The sequence below is a fragment of the Plecotus auritus genome (genome assembly GCF_963455305.1).
Source record: "Plecotus auritus genome assembly, chromosome: 3".
Taxonomy (NCBI): Eukaryota; Metazoa; Chordata; class Mammalia; order Chiroptera; family Vespertilionidae; genus Plecotus; species Plecotus auritus.
The window spans coordinates 133,703,732-133,726,293 of NC_137772.1; the positions used below are offsets into that span (position 1 = coordinate 133,703,732).

A 22,562-nucleotide genomic window follows, 5' to 3' on the forward strand; every position below is an offset into this window, starting at 1 on the left:
TGTTAAATCTCTTTAGATTCCCTTCATCCCAGATTCTTCCTTGTACAGAGCAATGGGCTTTGGATTGGGGGACACCTGGATTTGAGTTCTAACTCTACTTCCTATTAGCTGTGTGACCTTGGGAAAATGTTGAACCTCTCTGAGCCTCAATGTTTTCATCTGCAAAATGAGATCATTACTTCATGGGATTGTTATAGGAGTTAGCAATAATATATGCAAAGGTCCTGGTGCAAAGCACAGTAGAGCTCTTTCCCAGTCTTTCCTCTGAAACATGTTGAAAATCTCCTACCCAATTAAAAGAGGACAAACCCAAAGTGAGAAGGTCCCTCTCTCATCTCAGGGGTGAAAGAGACACATGAGCTTCTAGTTCTTAACTGCCAGCCACCAGAGCATATGTTGTGATGGCTGTTAACATATGTACAAACAGGCAGCCCAGATTCCTAAAATATTCTGAAAACCAGTAATAGCCTTGGTATCGTCCCCTGTTAAATATAAAACTTAAGTAATTCATGCTATTAAAAAGCCTGGGTCTTATTTTTATCAGGTGATGTGATGAGGCCCTGTTCTAAATGCGCCTCCTGGGCCTGTCTCTATAGCAACTCCACTGTGCTCATATATCCATATATTTTTCCTGAAGGCTAATTAAGTTGACAACTGCTAGGGCTTCTTGGTTTACCAGATTTGCACTTGACCCTTCTCTTGGGGCTTAGGGACCCCTATGGATGTGAAGTGATAAAGAAAAGAGTAACAGGTGGAGGAGGCCTCTCTGTGGACCCCTCTGTCAAATAGTTGTCCAGCAGCCTTTGGGGTTGTCAATCACTTTCTCTGGATGAGCCAAGAGTTAGTGGAGGTGAGTGGGAAAAAATGTTAACGGCTGTCTCCTTTCACGACAGGGTCCTTGTCCCTAAGTGGGGTACCATGCGGTCCAGGTTGGCCAAATTCTACCTGTATAGTGGAACTACCTTGGTCACAGCCAGACAGGTGACCTTCTACGAGTTCTGCTTATTACATAATAAAGTCAAACACCTTGGGAGTGACCGTAGGGAAAGCACATAAAGCTCATGTAGATTGTGAAAAGCTGTTTACTTGTACTTTTTACATTTAATTTTGAAAAAGATTTGCCTTTTTCTATAGCTAATTTGGTAAAGTAAAGAAAATTATAAAGTAGAGAATAAAATAGCTGTGGTGCTTAGTGTCTTTCTTTTGTCTTGGTCTTTCTTTGAGCTCACCTGGCACAGGGGCCTGGCCACCTGCCTTGGTCTCCCCCTCCCTCTTGCTTAGATAGGTGTTCAGCAGCGGAGTTTGCTCGGGGGCCTTGATGGATGGGAGATGGGTATGTGCCGAGGAGAGGGATGAGGAAGCACCTTTGCTCTAGAGCTGAGCAGAAGGGCGTTTAGGGCTCATGAAACTCACTATACATGGGAAGATTCGAGAGAAAAAGTTTCTACTAAAACAAAGGTCTCCAAGGACCTATCTTGCCAGTTGGTCTCTGGAGGAATCCATACTTTGCACTTTCCTAGTGAAATTCAACCTTCCCCCTGTCTCACCCTATCCTAGTGGGAACCCATTAGCATTCGTAATCCAAATTCTCCTAGTTAGTTTTTGCTTTGACCAGCTCATGTGGAACCTCTTCACCCTGCTCTAAATGAGCCCCGAGTTATTTCTGGAGTTCCAGAGCAGTCTCACTGGGGCCATGGCAGTGGGTCGGCGTGGACACCCCTGTCCACCATCTCCCACCTCCTGATGGACAGCTGATGGGTACAGTAGTCCTCGCTATTAGCAGTCTTACTTTCTGTGATTTCAGTTACCCGTGGTCAACTACTGTCCAAAAATATTAGATGAAAAATTTTGGAAATAAACAATTCATAAGTTTTCAATTGCAGATTGTGCTGAAGAGTGTGATGAAATCTCCTGCCACCCCACCCCACTCCGTCTCGCCTGGGTTGTGAATCTCCCTTTGTTCAGTAGCAGCAGAGTGGAGGTACATGCAAAATATTAATGAGGTAAGGCAAGGAGGGGAGACAGGGACACCAGATCCAGCTTAGAGACAGATCAACTGTTACCACATCACAGTGCTTGTGTTCAAGTGGCCCTTATTTTACTTAATGATGGCCTAAACGTGCAAGAGTAGTGATGCCGGCAATCGGAAATACCAAAGAGAAGCTTAAAGTGAAAGGTGAAAGTTCTCGATTTAAAAAGGAAAGGAAAAAGTTTATGCTGACATTGTTAAGATCTACCGTAAACACAAATTTTCTACCTGTGAACTTGAGAGAAGGAAAAAGAAACGTGTGCTAGTTTTGCCGTCACACCTCAGACTGCAGAAGTTACTGCCACAGTGTACAACAAGTGCTTAGTTAGGATGGAAGAAACATAAAATGTGTGTTCTGACTGATGGCAGCATGTTGGGCCAGAAAGCCCTGAGCCTATAAGAACACTTCAGCAAGGGATCTCCTGAGATAAATGACAACAAACTGTTCACTGCATGTAAGGGATGGTTACACAGATACGGGAATAGGTTTGGACTGAAAAACATGAAAATGACTGAGAGGTTGTATTTTCCGATGAAAACGCCGCTGCCACCTTTCTGGCAGACGAGAATTAAGGTTCAGTATGACCTGCAGTTTCAGGCAGCCACTGGAGGGCCTGGAATGTATCCCCGTGGGTAAGGCAGACTACGCTATTACCTTTCTCAGGATAGCTCAGGACCCAAAGACCTCGAGGAGCCGACCCACAGCCTTACGCTTTGTTTCAAAGCAAGAACGAATACCTCAGTCCTCTTCTTCACAGTGACGCTTGGTAAAGGAATGTCTCACTGCCTGTGTGCTGGTGATTCCTCGTCTGGATTTTATGTCAGTCTGTTTGCACAGAGGACTAAATCTTTGTTGTGGGTCCGGGCCATCAGGTTGGATTCCCTTTTCCTCCAGGATGGGCTCTTTCACAGGAGCTTCTTCACTTTCAGGCAAATAGACGCCCACTGGGGCCGCCCATCGGCTGTCCAGATCTGCCTAAATCCCGGCCTAAGTTCAGACAGAAGACTCTGCTCTACTCCCAGCAGTCCTTCTACTGGGGGGGAAGGGAGGCCCTGGACAATCAGCTTTGTGGCCTGAGCAACCAAGAATTTGCAGAGTCTGCTAGGAGGAGGCCATATTCTCCTCTCCACTCCAGAAATCATCTTCTTGGTTTAAAGTTCTTTGTGATCTATTTCTTCCATCTGAGGCCCCATCTTCCTGTTTCAGTGTAATTCCTGTCTCCCAGATCTGTCCTTTCTCTCTCACTTGCTCTCTCTTCTCCCCACTCTGTCCCTCTTGTCCTCTCCTGTTCTCCAGCCATCTAGACAAGCCTAGAGGGTTAGCCAGCTGCCAAGGAGGCAGCACCTCAGAGTTGGCTGACCACCATGGCCGCACATCTCAGCTGAATTTGCAAAGGGGCAGAGGAGTCAGATAACTTTCTGGAGTCTCAGAACATAAGAGACTTGGCTCTGATCAGAGTTTTGCAGTTTCTCAGGTTTGCCTCTCACGATCATCATCTAATAATACCTACTGCGTGCTGAGGCAGTCATGCTCCCTGCCAGCCACCGTGCAGAGTTATGTAAAGGACTCCGGCCTAATGGCAGGCTCCCCAGTGTGGCGTGACAGGCCCTCCGTGCCTGACCTCTGCTGGCCTCTCCAGGCCATCCCTGCCTCTCCCTCTCAGGGGTTCTTGCTTCAGCACCCTCACATGATCTGTCGTTCTCAGGCATACGTAATGCTGCTTCTGCTTTCATGTATTCATTTCCATTGTCCACTCTTTGCCTGGTGAACTGCTTCCCATCTTTAAAGATTCAGCTTAAATGTCACCTCCGAAAGCAATCTCTGTCCACTTTCCACCTGTCTCTAAACTGGATCTGGTGTCCCTGTCTCCCCTCTTCACCTTTTCTCATTAATGTTTTGCATGTGTCTCTATCACTGCCCTTACCAGGTTATCTATATAGATAAAAAGCCAGCAACTAGAAAGCCATGACCAGAATGACCAGTCGCTATGACGCTCACTGTGGCCAGCGAACTGCCCAATCAGGGGGTGGGGCTGGCCGGCCAACCTTCTGTGGTCCCTCCCTATGACCGACCCTAATCCTAATTGGCCCCCACCACTTTGATTGGCCTGCGGCCTCCCCCCAAGCCAACTCCACCCCTGATAGGCCCCCCCAGCCCACCCGATGCCAATTGGGGGTGGGGCTGGCTGGCCAATCTCCCATGGCCCATCCCCTGGCCACTGACCCCTGATCAGCTCCCCAACCCCTATTGGGGCGGGCCGGCTGGCCAACCTACTGCTGTCTCCTCCTCCTGAAAGGCCTGGCCCCGATCCACTCCCATCCGCCACGATTGGGGTCTGGTCAACCAGACCCCACTGTGCACGAATTCCTGCACTGGGCCTCTAGTATTATAATAATCTGAATAGGTTGTCACTCTGATAGTAAAATCCTTGAGGCAGCAATAGTGTCTTATTCATGTCTGTAAGGTTCATGAAATGTTTGAATAAATGTTGAATTAAAGGCTTTGAATGTATGGACTTCACTAGATGAGTGATTTTCATCAAGAGCCAAGGCCTCTGTTAACAGGTGATCAGAATTTTGGTGGGGGTGGAGCATATTAATTAGAAAAAAACCCACTTTTAATATTATAATTTGCATCTTGTCATTAAAAAAAATAGTTACATTGGCAATTTCTGCTTCCACTATGTTGGAGAAACTTGTGCTGGATTTGTACTTCCAAAACAGACAACAACAAAACTGGACAAGTATATAAAACAACTGCTTTTATATATTGGGTAACAGGCAGGCCTGTGATCCTGCAAGGAAAGAAACAAATGAAATGGACCCTAAGATCACATTTTCTTTCTTTCTGGATGCACTTTCCAGAACACAGAGCAGGAAAGGAGAACCCAAGTGGAGCCCAGAGGACACAGTGAGTTAAGCACACAGAGATCAAAGTTTGGGGAGGCAAAGGCAGGCAGTATTTGTAGGGTGGAGTAACAAAAAAAAAAAAAAAAGAGCTCCAAAATCTGTACATTTGTCCTTACGTCTGTTGTTGAACACTAAGCCACACCAGTAGCGGGGAAGAAGGTGGCACCGGCCCCTGCTATCATGAAGAAGCAGGAGTCCAAGAAGGTGGTAAATCCCCTGTTGGAGAAAAGGCCCAAGAATTTTGGCATTGGATAGGACATCCAGCCCAAAAGGGACCTCACCCACTTTGTCAAATGGCCACAGTCCAATCAGCTGTAGTGGCAAAGGGTTATTCTCTATAAGCTGTAAGTGTCTCTTACCATTAACCTGTTCACCTAGGCCTTGGACTGCCAAAGAGCTACTCAACTGCTTTAAGCTGGGCCATAAGTACAGGCAAGAGACAAAGCAAGAGAAAAAGCTGGGATTGTTGGTCCGAGCTGAGAAAAAAGCTGCCGGCAAAGGGGATGTCCCCACCAAAAGGTCATCTGACTTTGCGAAGGGGTTAACACTGTCACCACCTTGGTGGACAACAAGAAGGCCCAGCTGGTAGTGATTGCACACGATGTTCATCCCATCGAGCTGGTCTTCCTGCCTGTGCTGTGCCACAGGGCGATGGGTTCCCTTCGCATTATCAAGGGGAAGGCCAGCTAGGGCTTCCAGTCCACGGGGAGACCTACACCACTGTTGCCTTCACACAGGTTAACTCAGAAGACAAAGGAGCTCTGGCTAAGTTTGTGGAAGCCATTTGAACCAACTATGACAGATATGATGAGATACACCACCACTGGGGAGGCAGCATCTTGGGTCCAAAGATGATGGCTCACATTGCCAAGCTGGAAAAGGCCAAGGCTACAGAACTGGCCACCCAACTGGGCTAAGTGTATGCTGCTGAGTTTTCTGTACATGAAGTAATAAACACTCTCTTTCAGAAAATAATAAAAGTAAAAGTTACTATCTTGATTATAAGATTAGCATTTAATATTTTTTCCTAGATATTTTGCATTAGAATAGAATTGAGAGTCTAGAAATACATTCATACATTTATGGCCAGTTGATTTTAGAGAAAGGTGCTAAAGAAATTCAATGGTGATAAAGGATTGTCTTTTCAACAATGGTTCTTAGACAATTTGATGTCCATATATAAGAACATGAGTTTAGACTTTTACCTCATATAATACACAAAACTTAACTTTAAAAAATTGACTAGCTGAACTTCATTAAAATTAAAAGTGATTGTGCTTCAAAAGACACCATTTACAAAGTAAAAGAAGCCACAGGCTGGGAGAAAATATTTGCAAATCATATATCTGATAAAGGACTTATACCCAGAATATATAAGGAACTCTTATGAAGGTCAAAGACAAATAACCCAATAAGAATGCAAATAACACAATTAAAAAACAAGCAAAATTTCTACAATTAAAAAAAAGGGGCAAAAGATATTGGTAGACATGCCACCAAAGAAGATATAGAAATAGCCAATAAGCAAATAAAAACATGCTAAAGATTATTAGTCATTAGGAAAATGCAAATTAAAAGTACAATGAGACACCCATTCACACCCACCAGGATAACACTATAATAAACAGGACAAACAATAATAAGGGTTTGTGAGATTATGGAGAAACTGGAACCTTCATTGTGATATTGGCATTTATAATATGGACTATATGTTTGGTGTTTGTCCCATTACTGAAACAAAATTCCTAAAATCTTTTGAATTTCCCAAGTGATGAGAACAGCAAAGGTGTCTTTTGTTTTGTGAATGAGGCTGCTATGGACCCAACCAAAGGATGGAGGCTGGTTGCCAGTAGAGCCGATCATGTGATAACCATATGACCTCTGCTGAGAGGCGAGGGGCTGGTGATAGAGTTCAGTCACCAATGGCCAATAATTGAATCAATCATGTCTATGTAATGAAGCATCCAGAAAAACCCAGAGAGCTTCCAAGTTGGTGAACACTTGGAGATTTGGGGAGAGTGGCTCACTCAAAGAGGGCAGGAAGCTCTGCACCCTTTCCCCAACCTTTCCCCACACATCTCTTCCATCTGGCCATTCTTGACTTATGTCCTTTATAATGAACCAGTAACCTAGTAAATAAAAGGTTCCTCAAAGTTCTATGAGTCACTCTAGCAAATTAATTGAACCTGTGTGGGAGTCATTGGAACCTCTGATTTATAACCATTCAGTCAGAAGCCCAGGTGACAACCTGGACGGACTTTCGATTGGTGACTGAAGTGTGTGTGTATGTATTAGGGAAGTTGGGGGGACAGTCTTGTAGGACTTAACTTATGGGATCTGACCCTACCTGTAGGTAGATAGTGTTGGAATTGAATTGAACTGTAGAACAGCCAGCTGGTGTCTGAGAATTGCTTGCTGGTGAGGGGAAACCCCTTTCCATATGTTGGAATTGGGAGACCAGAATTTATTTTATTTTATTTTATTTACTATTTTATTTTATTCTATTCTACTTTATTCTATTCTATTTTATTTTATTTTTTAATCCTCACCCTAGTGTTGTGGAGCAAACGCGAGTGAACGACCACTGGAGTCCAGACCAAATTAAAATTTAGGGAGCCTTTATTAGCCGGCTAGCGACTACTCTCTCTCCACGCAGGGAGTCCAGAGAGCAGCCCCAACCCTTTGTGCAGGACCACTTTTAAGCACATTAACCACATCCTGTTTTTGCAGAACAAGTAACCCAAGACAAAACAGTTTTTCCTAAGCAATGTCAGGATCATGCCATTGACGACCATGTTATTTACAGGGTCATCCTGTTCTTCAGAAAGCTGACAGTGATCTATGAAAGAAGGCCTACGTGCTGGGAAGGGGCCATGAGACAGTATCTCAAGGCCTGGCCTGGTATCAGCACTGACAACTCTATCTGGGGCATAGTCCATGGTGTCTCTGGAATGGGCAAAAATTTCTACTCTCCAACACCAAGGGTATTTTTTTCCATTGATTTTTAGAGAGAGAGAGCAGAAGGGGGTGAGAGAGGCATAGAGAAACACCGATGTGAGAAAGACACATCGATTGGTTGCCTCCCACACCCCATGGACCAGGGCCAGAAACCTGCAACTGAGGTACGTGCTGCCTTGACCAGAATCAAACCCAGGACCCTTCAGTCCACAGGCTGACGCTCTATCCACTGAGACAAACTGGCTAGGGTTTGGGTGACCAGAATTTAGATTTATACACTGCTGGTGGGAATATAAAATAATACAGCCTTAAAAAATTAGTTTGGCAGATCTTCAAAAACTTAAACATAAAGAGAAAGGAAAACATATGTCAATATAAACACTTATATATGAACTAGGGGCCTGGTGCACAAAAATTCATGCACTGGAGGGGGGGTCCCTCAGCCCAGCCTGCCCCCTCTCACAGTCCAGGAGCCCTCAGGGGATGTCCTCTGTGGGAGGCAACTGGGCTGATCAGGGGAAGGCGCCACCCCCATCAACCACTGCCGCTGGAACTGCTGGCCGCAGCGGCTGTGAGGCCTGAGCCCTGGGCCACGCAGCTGCTGTGGCTTTGTCTGGATCAGGCGTCCTCAAACTACATCCCGCGGGCCACATGCGGCCCACCGAGGATATTTATCCAGCCCGCTGGGTGTCGCTGCCTGTCCTGCTTAGCAGCCGACTCCTCCTGGGCCCGCAGGAATTTGTTCATAGTTTTTTTTTTTAAACTATAGTTCGGCCCTCCAATGGTCTGAGGGACAGTGAACTGGCCCCCTGTTTAAAAAGTTTGAGGACCCCTGGTCTGGATGTACATCCGGAAGACGTCCACCCTAATTAGCATATTACCCTTTTATTAGTATAGATGTTCATAGCAAAATCATTCACAGTAACCCCAAAGTGGAAACAATCAAATATCCATCAACTGGTGAACACATAAACAAAACGTGGTCTATTCTTACAATGGAATGCAATTTGTCGCTAGGATTACAAAGAGTTACAAAGTACTGATAGGGGGTACAAGATAGAACCTCAGAAATGACAGCAGCCAGACAGAAGAGATCACATATATTATCTTATTTACCTGAAATGTTCTAAAAGGAAAATCTATAGAGATAGAAAGTTGATTAGCTGCTTCCTTGAGCTGCGGGTTGGGAAAGGGCAGTTACTACAAATGTACCTGAGGATCTTTGGGGATGATGGAAATGCTCTAGAGTTGAATTGTGGTGATAGTTGCACAATTCCGTAAGTTACTAAAATTCCTTGAATTTTATACTTATGAATAAGTTTTATGGTATGCAAATTCTATCTCAATAAAGCTGTTAAAAAACAGGAGGGCTTTTCATAGAAATTAATAATTTGTCTCTAATATCTATAGGAAATGTAAAGGTCCTAGAATAGCCATTAAAAAAAATACTTCAAACAATAAAAATAAAAAAATACAAAAAAAAGAACAAAGTTGGAAACTTACATTATCTGACTTCAAGACTTGTATAAAGCTGCAGAAATAAAAAGGATGTGATATAAGACAGATATAAGATTAATGGAGCTGAATAGAGACCAGAAATAGGTTCATACATATGTAACAACTGATTTCAGCAATAATGCCAAGGCAATTCAACAAATTGTGCTGGAATAATCCATGGGTTTTAGCAGGCAGACAATTTACACATACTTTATGATTCCATATTTTAAATGAAATGCTACAATAGACAAAAATAATCATCTATAATGACAGAAGGCAGAGTGGTAGCACCCTGAGTCAGGAGTGGTGGAGATTGACTGCAAAAGGGCATGAGGGACCGTTCTGAGGTAATGGAAATGCTCTCTAACCTGACTGAGGTGGAGGTTGGACATTTTCAAAACTTATGGAACAGTATAATTACAATGATTATTTTTTTATTCTGTGTAAATTATGTTTTAAGCAAGTTGATTAAAATATGACTTTGAAATTTCAAATAATAAAAGAAAGGTCATAAAATATCGATTCTACCGTAATTGAATGGGAGCACTGACTCAAGATGTTTGAGAAATACAGAGAAGATGGTCTCTAAGGTCATCACCTCCCATATTCTATGACTTCATGAAAAAGGTTGAAAACTCAATGAAAGAGGTTTAGACTTGGCATCAGGAAGAAATTCTAAGCAGTAAACATAGAAAAATAATTGACTTTGGAGTTAGAGAGGCAATTAGTGGCCATTTTAGCCAACTTTCACCCGATATAGGAATCCCCATTATAGAGTCTTCTATTAGAAATTTATTACAGAGACTCTGCTTGCAAATGCCACCCTGCAAAGAAAATCCATTTTGGACTATCCCACTTGTTGAAAAAAATTCTCGCTAGTATTGAACTGGACACCTCTCTCCTGGCAACTTTTATTCTTGGGCTTTAGTTACCAATTTTGGGTTTTACTGTTATGAGCATAAGTCATTTGGGAGAATGTGCCTCTCCTGAAAGTCATTTTTAAGGGCAGAAGAGATCCCATATACATGGTGGTCAGGGAGTGCTGAGGAAAGTTCTTGTAAAGACTCCACTGGTGCTTGCATAGTTCCTGCCACCAGTTGGGGGGACAGGGATTGTCCCACAAATACAATGACCTAAACTTTTTACATCTCCTACAATTCTGCACTTTGAACATAAGGCTCTGTTGTATATTTACAGTGCCCAACCCAATTTATTACATACAGTGAGAGAAAATCTTGGTGTGCAGCTATGTTCCCTGAGTTTGATAGCAGGATGCAAATATCAGATGGGAGCTGGACTCAGTGACCTCTAAGATACTGTGGTTCCGGGAAAGTTACAAGTACATCATTCATATTACTCATTCACAGTGTCATACCTGCACATGTAGATGAGGAATCTGTGACAAAATACTACTAGCTGGTTACCCAACAGATGTTCCTTTCAGTCTGCTTTGACATACAACTGTGTAAGCATGTAATGTGGGCTATGCTAACCATCTTGTGATCATGAAGGAAGAGCCAAGAAAACTGCAGAAGGTTGATATCATCAAGCTGCTGAATTTACCAACCCTGAAACCTCCCACCTCTAGATTCTTTCATAAGTGAAATAAATCCTGTTTCACTAAAGCAACTCTAAGTTGGGTGTCATGTTTTTATTTCTCTCTCTCCCTCTCTTTTAATTCTTTATGATCTCTTTCTCTAGACAGATGAATTGTAACTAACAAAAATTCCTAGGCCATCCTAATATGCAGATCCTAGAGAGATAGAGATACATCTTTTAGCTCTCTTAGTATTTAGGTGGTAGGTAGCTAGCTTCTGGGATGGGCCCCATTGTACCTTGTCTCCTGGTATTTAGGTTCTTGGCCAGCTTCTCACTGTATTGAATCAGGGCTGGTCACTGTGACCAACAGAGTATGGTAGATGTGATAGTGTATGACCTCTGATGCTAGAGTCATAAAAAGATTGAAGCTTCTATATGGCCTCGTGGTTTGCTTACTCTTGAGTAAACCAGCTGCCATGTTGTGAGGACACTCAAGTGGCCCTGTGGAGAGGCCCATGTGCAGAAGAATTGAGGCTTCTCACCAATAGCCAGTACCAACTTGCCAGGCATGTGAGTAAAGCAGGTGCTCCAGTTAAGTCTTCAGATGACTGCAGCTCTGGCTGACCTCTGATTTACCTTCTGAGAAACCATGAGCCAGAACACCTGGCAAACCGTTCTTATTTCTTGACCCACAGAAACTATGAGAGATAATACTTTTTTGTTTGTTTGTTTCAAGTCAGTAAGTTTTGGGTTGACTTGATACACAGAAATAGATAATATAGAAAGTTCTTTTGTGTTAGGACCCAAATGCTACTGCTCAGTACTTGCTTTCCTTGCAGGTACTCAAAGTCCCACTGATGATTTGTTAAATTTCACCCACAATTGACTCAAACTGGGGTTTTTCTTCTCTTTGCATTCAGCCTATAAGTGAGATGCTCCAAGTTGTCCCTGTTCTAAAAACAACTATTTCCTATTCTTCACCCCTTCCTTTCCTTCTCCATTCTTTCTAAGTCTGTTTTTTAGTTTTTACTCTAAAAGCATCAAGATTTTCAAAACCAGTTCCTCATATTATTAAATTCCTTAGGAGTCAGCAAACTATATCCTCCTGGCTGAATCTGACCTTCTGCCTGTTTTTATACATAAAGTTCTATTGAAACTTTATGTCCTGTTGCCCATTTGTCTACTTATGGTCTATGTCTACTTTTGCACTATAGAGTTGAGTAGTTGTAACAGAAACCATATGGCCACAAAGCCTATAATATTTACTGTTTGGCCCTTTACAGAAAAAGTTTGCAACCCCACACTTAGGGTTTCTAGTATTTTCTATTGTGTGCCACTCTTTCCAGGGCTTCTGCGTTTAAAACTCTAGGAAAGAAGCAGTCACAGCGCATCTTCAGGAGGCAGAGTTCAAGTTAATGATCTAGGGCACGCATGTCAAACTCAAAGGCTAACATGGGCCAAATAAATGAGGCATGTGGCCCACGGGCCGCGAGTTTGACATGCTTGATGTAGGGAGTCTGTTACTATCAGGTTCCCATATCCTGTACTGTAAACATCAGTACAACCCACATGTGAAGTTGTGGGGTGGGAGAATGGTTCTCCCTTCCCTTCCCTTCCCTTCCCTTCCCTTCCCTTCCCTTCCCTTCCCTTCCCTTCCCTTCCCTTCCCTTCCCTTCCCTTCCCTTTCCTTTCTTTCTCTGTGGTAAGAATGTGTAAAATAGCACAGACATTTTAATTCATTAAAAAACCACCCAAAGAGAGGGGAAATTTTTGTCCTGGAAGCAGACACACACGCACACAGACATACACACATACAAACATACACACAAGATACACACACACACACACACACACACACACACACACACACACACACACACCACAAACCAGGCCAAGCAAGTTTGGCATAGAGTTGTCATGCCCTGACCCATAATCACAGAGCACTTCTCAGCTCTGGCCCTTCACAGAGGAAGAGGAACAAGGGTAATTCCAGCTATTACAGGCTCCTGGGCACCAAATGAAACACTGCTGTAAATTGTATATAATCAGTGAGGAAGACTTCTATTTCTCCGTGGTTATGAATGGGACTTTTCCTTCCTCTTGTCTAGGAGGAAGGGAACAGGTTTAGATCAGTCTGGGGGAGTGTCATTTGGTGGAGATGACCAGAACTCTCTCTGGATCCTAGGAGGGTCCCAGTCCTATATTCAGGATCTGTGTAAACAGAGATTCTTATGTCTCTTTTCTTAATACCAAAATTTCCCTTCTTACCACACAATTTCTGTCCTTAGAACCAAGCACATCATAAGGGGGTGGACATTTTCAGATGCCTGGAAAATTTCTTGGTCATCCTGTGACATTTTTGCAACTTTATCCACATAGTCTCTGCCCTCTGGAAGATCACAATTTTGTAGAAAAATGCTGAGTTACAAAGGTCTGGACGCTTTAGAAGCACAAGGAGGAGGACTCATCAGATATGACATACATTTCTTTCTGTTCCTTCTAGCTTAAGCTTTTAGAAATGAACCTTCCAGGGGTGACTGGCGATGGCCTACAGGTGGTGATAGTGGTAATTGGAGATTGAAGTTCCCTTAACTATTCCCACATATATACCAGGGCTGTCCTTCAACACATTCTCTCTCAGCCTTGCACACTGTGTGGGATACCAAGAAAATGAAGTGGGTAGTAGAACCACTCTCACTGGGGACAGTCTTCCAAAATGGAAACAAGAATTGCACACACAAAGCAATTAGAAAACCAGACAGAAGAAAATACATTTCTGAACTGTACAGAGAACAGAGTGTTCCCAAGTGGTGTGAAAGTCAGGGAAGATGGAACTAGGTTGTGTAGGAGTGGGGTGAGAGGAAAAGAGGGGGCAGGCTGGGCAGGTGGATAGCGGTGTCCTCCATCCCACAGACTAGAAGTCATTCAGTCCATCCTGACCTAGTTCTCACCACCAGCCCTCCTTTCAGCTTCCCTTTGTGCTTTACAGTATAGATATAGATATAGATATAGATATAGATATAGATATAGATATAGATATAGATATATTTCAGAGAGGAAGGGAGAAGAAGAGAGAGATAGAAACATCAATGATGAGAGAGAATCATCAATAGGTGCCTCCTGCATGCCCACACTGGGGATGGATCCTGCAACCCGGGCATTTGCCCTGATCAGGAATTGAGGTCAACGCTCAATCACTGAGCCATGCCGGCCAGGCCCTTTGTGCTTTTTTTTCCCATTTAGCATTTGCCACTATTTTCTATATTTCATTCTGAGTTTGCTATCTATCTGTATCCGTTGATCTTTCTCGCATATCATTTTTTAAAATTTATCTTTACCATTTAAAGTATTACAGATGTCCCTCTTTTCCCCCATTGATCCCCACCTCCTTGATCTCACTTATATGTGGAATCTAATGAACAAAATAAACTGACAAACAAAATAGATCTAGAGTCATGGAAGCATGCAACAGATTGAGGATCTTCAGAGGGAAGGGGGTGGGGGAGAAGAGATCAACCAAAGAACTTATATGCATACTAGAGGCTGGTACATGAATTCGTGCACCAGTGGGGTCCCTTGGCCTGGCATCTGGGATTGGGCCAAAACCGGCTCTCCGACATCCCCTGAGGGGTCCTGGATTGCAAGAGGGTGCAGGCCAGGCCAAAGGACCCCACCAGTGCATGATCGGGGCCGGAGAGGGATGCAGGAGGTTGGCCAGCCAGAGAGGGACCGTGGGAGGGCTCCAGGGCATGTCTGGCCTGTCTTGCTCAGTCCCGATTGGCCGGACCCCAGCAGCAAGCTAACCTACCAGTTGGAGCGTCTGCCCCCTGATGGTCAGTGCATGTCATAGCAAGCAGTTGAGCAGCCTTAGCATATTATGCTTTGATTGGTTGAATGGCCGACTGGTGGACTGGACACTTAGCATATTAGGCTTTTATTACCTAGGATATGCATAGCCCATGGTCACATACCAGTTTTATCAGTTACTCTTTTCTCTCTATATATATATTTTTACCTCTATGGTGTTTTCATTATGTAGTCTATTTCTCAATCTCTTTTTATCTATCTATTGTCAATCAAATTATCTATTTTTCTATCCTTTTATATCTTCATGTATATGCTTTTATTTTACTGTCCTTTCTCTTTAATGTCTAAATGGTTATTTACCTTAAATCTTTCATTCTTCCTCTTCTTCTTTAACCTCTATTCTTTTTCCCACCCTGATTTCCACCCAATAGTTGTCTTCCTTTATAGGGCAACACTTCTTCCTCCCCCGAATATTTGTTTTCCTCTCATTAATTAATAATAATTAAACAGTTATGTAAGCATCTCTTATGTGCCAAACAGTAAAACTGTTTTATAGATGTTCATTCATTCAATTCTCCCAACAACATTGAGATAGTTGATTCTTATTATCCCCATTTTAAGGAAACCAAGGTACAAAGAAGTGAAGTAACAGACCCAGGGTCATACAGTTAATAGCAGAGGCAAGGCTCAATCGAAGACAGTTGATCTCTAGAATTTATGCTCTTAACCACTATGTAATACTACCTCTCAAGAAGGCCCACAGTACTTCAGCTTATTTAAATGTGACTCCGAGGCTGCCAAGCTGGTGGTTAATGCAGTCTCCATCATTACTGAGCACCCCCCTCCCCCACTTCCCCAGCCCCTAGGACAGGGCCAGATCCCAGGAGTACTATGCAGAATAGAATGCTTAGGTGAGAGGCTCTTCTGGTCCTTGATCCATTGAGAGTTGATATGCTCACTGTGCCACACTTGGGTGCAGGAGTCCTTTGGGGGCCGGGGACCCTCTGCAGCCTGGGGTCAAGCTTCCAAGAGGTAGAATGCTGCTACCTCATTTCAGGTTTCAACTACTCTTAGGACCAGCAATTATTGGTTCTTCAAAGTTTTTGGGAAGCTTTCCCTGCTCTGTTCTCTCAACTTCAGCTCTGACCCCAGTCTCTTTTCTCCCCTCCTACAACATTATCCAACATGGAGCTCAGAATTCCTAAAGTAAAACTCAGAAAGGGTGGTTGTCCACAGGCAACTTGCTTTTAGCCTAGTTCCCTAAATGGCTTATGCTAGGGAACACAAATGTCTGCCACCTTCTTGGAATGAGGAAGGAAAAATGCAAGAAGACAAAGATATAGATTATTATCTCAACAAATCACCCTTCCCCAAATCATGGACTATACCTTACTCCTGTTCAGGTCTCCAAGCCTCTGAGCCTCGTAGCTTGCCTCTGTGTCCAGTTTCTTTCCACACAAGCACTCCTGCTTTTGTAGTAGGGACAATCTGCTTGAAATACCAGTTTATCCATGAAATCTCTGTTCAGAAATATTCAAAGCCATGTTGTCTGTTTTGAAATTAGATCACAGTGATGGTTGCATAACTTTGTGACTAGACTAAAACCCATTAAGTTTTGATTTTTAAAATGGTGGGTTTTATGGCATGTGAATTATACAGTTCAGTTAAAAAAAGAGAAGGGTTATTTTCATCTCCTTTTGCAATTAAATGCTTGATCTTCAAGATCTTCCATAGTATGATCTTCCACTTTCTCTTCAGCCTTATTTCCCACTACTCACTTTTCTTCTCCACTCTCCAAACTCAGTTCTCCATACCTCTGGTCATGCCACTTTCCCTAACTGAAATCCATTTCTCTTTCCATTCATTAATCTCTATCCCATACTTTTCTCAAAACCAGTTCAAATTTTGCTTTCTTGGTATAACTTTCTCTGATAACTTTAGCTTTTATTGATATCTTCAACTTTAAGTCCCCTTTGTATTATAATTCTTACTTTGGTGTAAATTTTAGTCGGCTGACAGCTCCTTGAGTGAAGTTTCCATCTTTGTGGCTCAACATCCCATACTGTGTCTGGCATTGAGTATGCACTTTAAAAAGTGAGTGAGTGAATAAATAAATGTATGTTGCTAATCTCTAAATGGTTCATATGTGTGCGTATTTTCAACTAGATCACAAGGTCTTGCAGAAAGGGCCAAGGTCTTTACCTGAGACTTAGCACTAGTTCAGAACAGGTCACATGGTTGACACTTCAGCTACTTAATTATCGGATGGCTTGTCAGAGAAAGTTGCCCTTTTCCCACTTTATTGGTGATGGGCTGGAAAGGGAGAACACTGAATAGGCAAGGAGAGTCCCCAGGATGCCTGGTTGAATGGTGGTTGCTCCACCCTTAACCACAAATGGTTCATTGTCTACCGCCTTTGGCATCTACAACAGCCTTTGGAAAGAGATGTAGCAATTTCCCCCTCAGGGCTTATTTTTAAAATCAGCAACTCAGAATGCTTATCGGAAGTGGGATCAGACAGCTCTGAGCTGCCTGAGAGAAGATACAGTGGTTGGTCCTTAATTTTGGAACTCTACTTCTCTGGAAGGAGAAGCCAGGCCAAAGGAGAGAGATGGCTCACCCAAAACAGGTCACAGCTTCCATGGAGATACAGCTTCCACGGAGATTCAACCTCCTAGTCAGGCCACGTTTTCCCAGTCCTAAAGTTTCAAGACTAGGACTGGGCCTTCCATTCACTCAATGGAAACAATGAAAGTTTTATTGAGTGCTGATATGTGTCAAGCACTCTGCTAGGCACTAGGGATTAAAGTGTGGGCATGAAATAGTTTCTGCCCTCCAGAAGCTTATAGACAAGTGGGAGAAGACAGACAAGTAAGCAGGTAAATGTATTAGTAGGTAAATACATTAGTGCGAGAAGTGCAACAATAGAGGTAGGAATAGGGAGTCCAGGGAAAGAGTCTCTGAAGTAGTTACATCCAGACTGAGAGAGATCCGGTGCTGAATTGAAGGCAGCCACACAAAGGAGAGAGACATTCCAAACAGACAGTAGATTGTGCAATACTCAAGAGATGTGAAAAAATGCCATGTCCACAGATTTGTAGGTAGTATACCTGTCTAAAGGGGTCACCACATATCCAGCCATGCACTTACTTTTGTAATTAAAATTTTATTTGCAAATAGTCCTAACCATTTATTTACATATTGTCTATGGTTGCTTTGTGCTACAACTACAGTGTTGAATAGTTGCAACAGAGGACATATAGTCCTCAAAGTCTAAAATATTTATTATGCTGGTATAAAGAATATAGTTCAGGGGGAGAGATTGAAGAGTGGCAGCAAATGAGGCTAGAGAGGTGATCAGGAGTCAGACTATGAAAAGTCTGGTAACCAGGCTAAAAAAAGTCCATTATTTTAAAAGCAATAAGGGAGCAGCTGATGTTTTAAGCAGGAACACAACATGATGATATTTGAATTTTAGATAATTGGAGTGGGATGAAGAAAGTAGAAGAGGCAAAACTAGAGTTAGGGAGACAAGTTGGTGGGATAGTATGTAGATAAAAAAAAAAAAAAATGATGCCCTGTTCTATGAAGGCACCAGTGGGATGAAGAAATGAACGGATTTGAAATAAATTGAGAGGATTTGGTAATTTTTTAGATATAGAAGTGTGTGAGAGGGATGGGCCATGAGGCAAAGTTTCCATTTGGAATTTTTCTAAGGGAAGAAGCAGTCATGATCTGATAGTCCTGTGGTACAATTTGACTTCTTATTTAGTTGAATGCATAAGACAAATTTCTTGTCTCAGTATTTTTGTTTGTTGGTTTGTTTGCACAGTATCACAGACTCAGTATTACCACTTCAGTGGAATGTAGAAACCTATCACCATACAAATCCCTTTCCCCTCCTTCCTTTATGTTGTAGTTGTTTTGTGCATTCCATCTACATACGTTGAAAACCTTATTAAACTATGTTACAGTTTTTGCTTTCAATTGTCAAATATGCTTTAAAGAACTCAAGAGAAAAATAGTCTATTATATTTACTGAGATATTTTCCATTTGTGTTGCTCTTTCTTCATTTCTGATATTCCAAGTTTTCTCTTGAAAGACAATTTTCTAGTGTTTGAATAAGTTCCTTTAGCAATAATTTTAAAGGATGGCTGCTGGTAATGAATTCTCTTAATATTTCTTAATCAGAGAATGTCTTTATTTCATCTTCATTCCTGAATATATTTTCATTATATTCAATATAGAATTCTGGATTGATAGTCTTTCAGCACTTCAAATAAGTTGTTCCACTTTCTTTTGACTTCCATGCTTTCTGATGAGAAATTTGCTGTCATTCAAATTGGTTTTCTCCTATAGGTAATGCATTGGTTTTCTCTAGCTGCTTTCAAGATTTTTTTTCTTAGTCTTTAGTTTTCAGCAGTTTAATTATAATATGTGTCTGGATGTAGGTTTCATTGAATTTATCCTCTTTGGGACTTATTGAACTTGAATTTATTATTTTATATTACTGACTATACTAGAGGCCTGATGCATGAAATTCATGCGTGGGTAGGGTCCCTAGGCCTGGCCAGCGATCAGGTCTAATCTGTGGGCCGACCAGAGGGGTGATTGGGACCCCTGCTCGTACCCGCCTTGGCCAGGCACCACCCGATGTCACTGCTGGTCAGGGCCTGTGGGCTGGGGGCAGCTCCTGCATTGAGCGTCTGCCCCCTGGTGGTCAGTGTGCATCATAGTGACTGGTCATTCCACCGGTCCTTCTGCTGTTCAGTTGATTTGCATATTAGGGTTTTATATAGATAGATTTGTTTTAGCACCACATTCTTTCTCCTGTTGGGACTCCAATGACATGAATGTCAGATCTTTTGGTATTTTCCCACAGGCCCCCAAGGTTCAGTTAAATATTTTTTCAATCTTTTTTCTCTCTGTTGTTTAGCATGGAGAATTTCTATTGATGTATCTACATTCACCGATTCTTCTCTTTGTCATTTCCATTCTGTTTCTAATCCTGTCTAGTAATTTTTAAAAATTTTGATGATTGTATTTTTTATCTGTAAAATTTCCATGTGGTTCTTCTTTATATATAGTCCTTTGTTAAGAATTGTTTTTATTCATTTTAATAAATTTTTGGTCTTCTAGGCAGAAATCTAGGGCTTTAGTTTTTCTACTGGGTTTTGTACTTCCTGATTTTTAAACATTTTGTTTATTCGATTTGTTTTATTTCCTCAGCCTGAAAGAACATCTTCCTCAACTCTTTGTCAAGTTAATTAAAATTAATTTTTCATGTCTTACCTCAAATGTCATTTACTCCTAAAAGCCTTCCCTTATGTTCATATCAATTATATTCCCCTTCTTATTCCCCCATAAAATCTGCCATAGTTTATAATTACATATGTATTTATTTATTGATTTAATATATCTCTTCTACTAAATGGAAGATAGGATTATATGTCTTCTTCAGCATTATGTAAATTTCTAGTATCTAAAATTGTGTGTGATGCACAGCAGATACTCAATAATATTTATTTAATGAATAATTTTACATTCCATCTATCCACCCACCCATCCATGTCCTGCTCCATTCCCCAAAAGATATGAACATCCTCATATCCAAATATGGCCTGACTGTCAAGAATCAAATTAAATCTTATCTTTTTACAACTTTATAATTTGTAAATCATTCTCACATCTCATTTTTATCTTGCCTGATTCTATGAAGTTAAGAGAAAAATGGTATTAGTCATACTATATAGACTGAGAGTCAAAGAAATATAATATTTTGTTCAAGGTCAAAGTTAGTTAGTAATGGAAGTGAGGGGTATGGCTGGTAATAGGATGAAGCAAGTGAATTTCCTAGGGAGAAAAATTTAAGGAGGTACTTACTGTCAGGGTTGTGAATGTTTGCACAACCCTGAGAGCGGGTGCATTTTTAAAGTTCACAGTCTCAGCATCTCATTAGGCTTGGCCCTGCTGGTGAGTCAATTAAGATCTGACTCCAAAGTCTCTTTTGATATTCTGACAGAGAGCTCTAAACAAATGTCACCACCTATGCATTTAGATCTCACCTTCAACAGTGTGGTAATACATTTTGGAGTCACAGATATCTGGCTTTGAGTCACAGCTCCTCTCTACTAACTGTATTGTCTTGGGCAAATTACTTTCCTTTAGGTACAAAATGGATACAATGTGTATTTCATAGGTTTACTGTAAAGATTAAAATGATATAATGTAGGCATGGCAATCTGGTAGTTAACCTTAATATTTGTTCCTTTCTTATTCTACAGACATAGAAACAGCAGTTCTTAGCTGGGACAAGGCACCCAAAAAAAGGGACTCCATTTCTCAACTTCTTTTGCAGCTAGGTGTGAGTATATAACTATATTCTAATCAATGGAGTGTGAACGGTACTGATGTGTACAAATTTCGAATTGTGCCTTATTCTCACTTTCCGCTTCTTGTTGACTGGAATGCAGACATAGTGGCAGGACATCTTGGACCATGACTGATTCAAGAGCAGAGCTGGCATTTTAGATTGGACTTGCATTAGAAGAAAAATTTTCTCCCTTTTCCTCTAATCCTCACCGGAGAATATGTTTTTATTGATTCTAGAGAGAGAGGAAAGGAGAAAGAAAGATCAATGTGAGAAACATTGATTGGTAGGCCCTGACAGGGGATTGAGCCCACAACCCCTTGGTGCATGGGACAACACTCCATCTTGTCTTCACCAATGTAAGTTTGAGACTTGGTCACAGAAGTTGAACTTACATCTAAATTTATGCAGTAGGTAAAGCAGCATAAGACTTAGGAGAGAGTAAGTGTTTAATAATTGGTAACATATTGGTAAGTATTCATCTGTATGTTTCTGTTAAAACCTCATTCATTAACATATATATATAGCTTGAGCTCAATGTGTGTGTGTGTGAGAGTGTGGGAGGGAGTCCATGCTATAAGTAAATTTAGAGTTCAAATTTATACTATAAATGTGTTTTTGGAATGAACAATTTCAATAAATTAACACAAAAATTGGTTTTAAGCCAATAATTCCTTTGGGTAGCCTAAAAGAAACATATGGTAAACCTTTCTGGAGGAATATACCTTCAACTCAGGTTATATAAACTTACTGCAATGATTCAATGAAGGCAATCTGATAATAAAAAATTACAAAGAAAACAAGAACATAATACACTGTGTATGAGAATGTGCAGACTCCAGAAACAGAAGAGATTACCAAGAACTTAAGATAATTGATTGGTCTTAAATGACTACATTAAGAAAAAGGAAAGATCTCAAACAAACAACCAAATTTTACTCCTCAAGAAACTAGGAAAAGAAGAACAAACTAAGCGCAAAGTTAGTAGAAGGAAAGAAATGAATATCAGAGTGAATATAAATGAAATAGAGACAAAAAATACAACAGAACACTTTTGGGTAGAGAAATAACATCCCTCAACATAATAAAGGCCATACATGAACTGTGCACAACTAACATCATACTCAATGGTGAAAAGCTGAAAGTTTTTCCTCTAAGATCAGAGTAAGATCAAGATGTCCACTCTTGCCATTTTTTATTTCACAACAGTTCCTAGTCAGAACAATTAGGCAAGAAAAATAAATAAAAGGTATCTAAATCAGAAAGGAAGAATTAAAATTGTCTTTATTTCCAAATGACATGGTATTATGCATAGAAAATCATAAAGACTCCATTAAAAAAAACTGTTAGAACTAACTAACTCAGTTTTTGCAGGATACAAAATCAATATCTAAAAATCAGTTGCATCTCTATACAACAAACTATCAGAATGAGAAATTAAGAAAGCAATC

General features: G+C 41.5%; 1 pseudogene across 1 annotated transcript; it reads left to right on the forward strand.

Moving 5' to 3' along the window:
• The first annotated feature begins 2,133 nt into the window (after positions 1-2,133).
• LOC308244181 (large ribosomal subunit protein eL8-like) lies at positions 2,134-5,727 on the forward strand (annotated as a pseudogene). Its single transcript has 2 exons — positions 2,134-2,176; positions 5,076-5,727. The product of its transcript is annotated as a large ribosomal subunit protein eL8-like (transcript).
• The last annotated feature ends 16,835 nt before the right edge of the window (positions 5,728-22,562 follow it).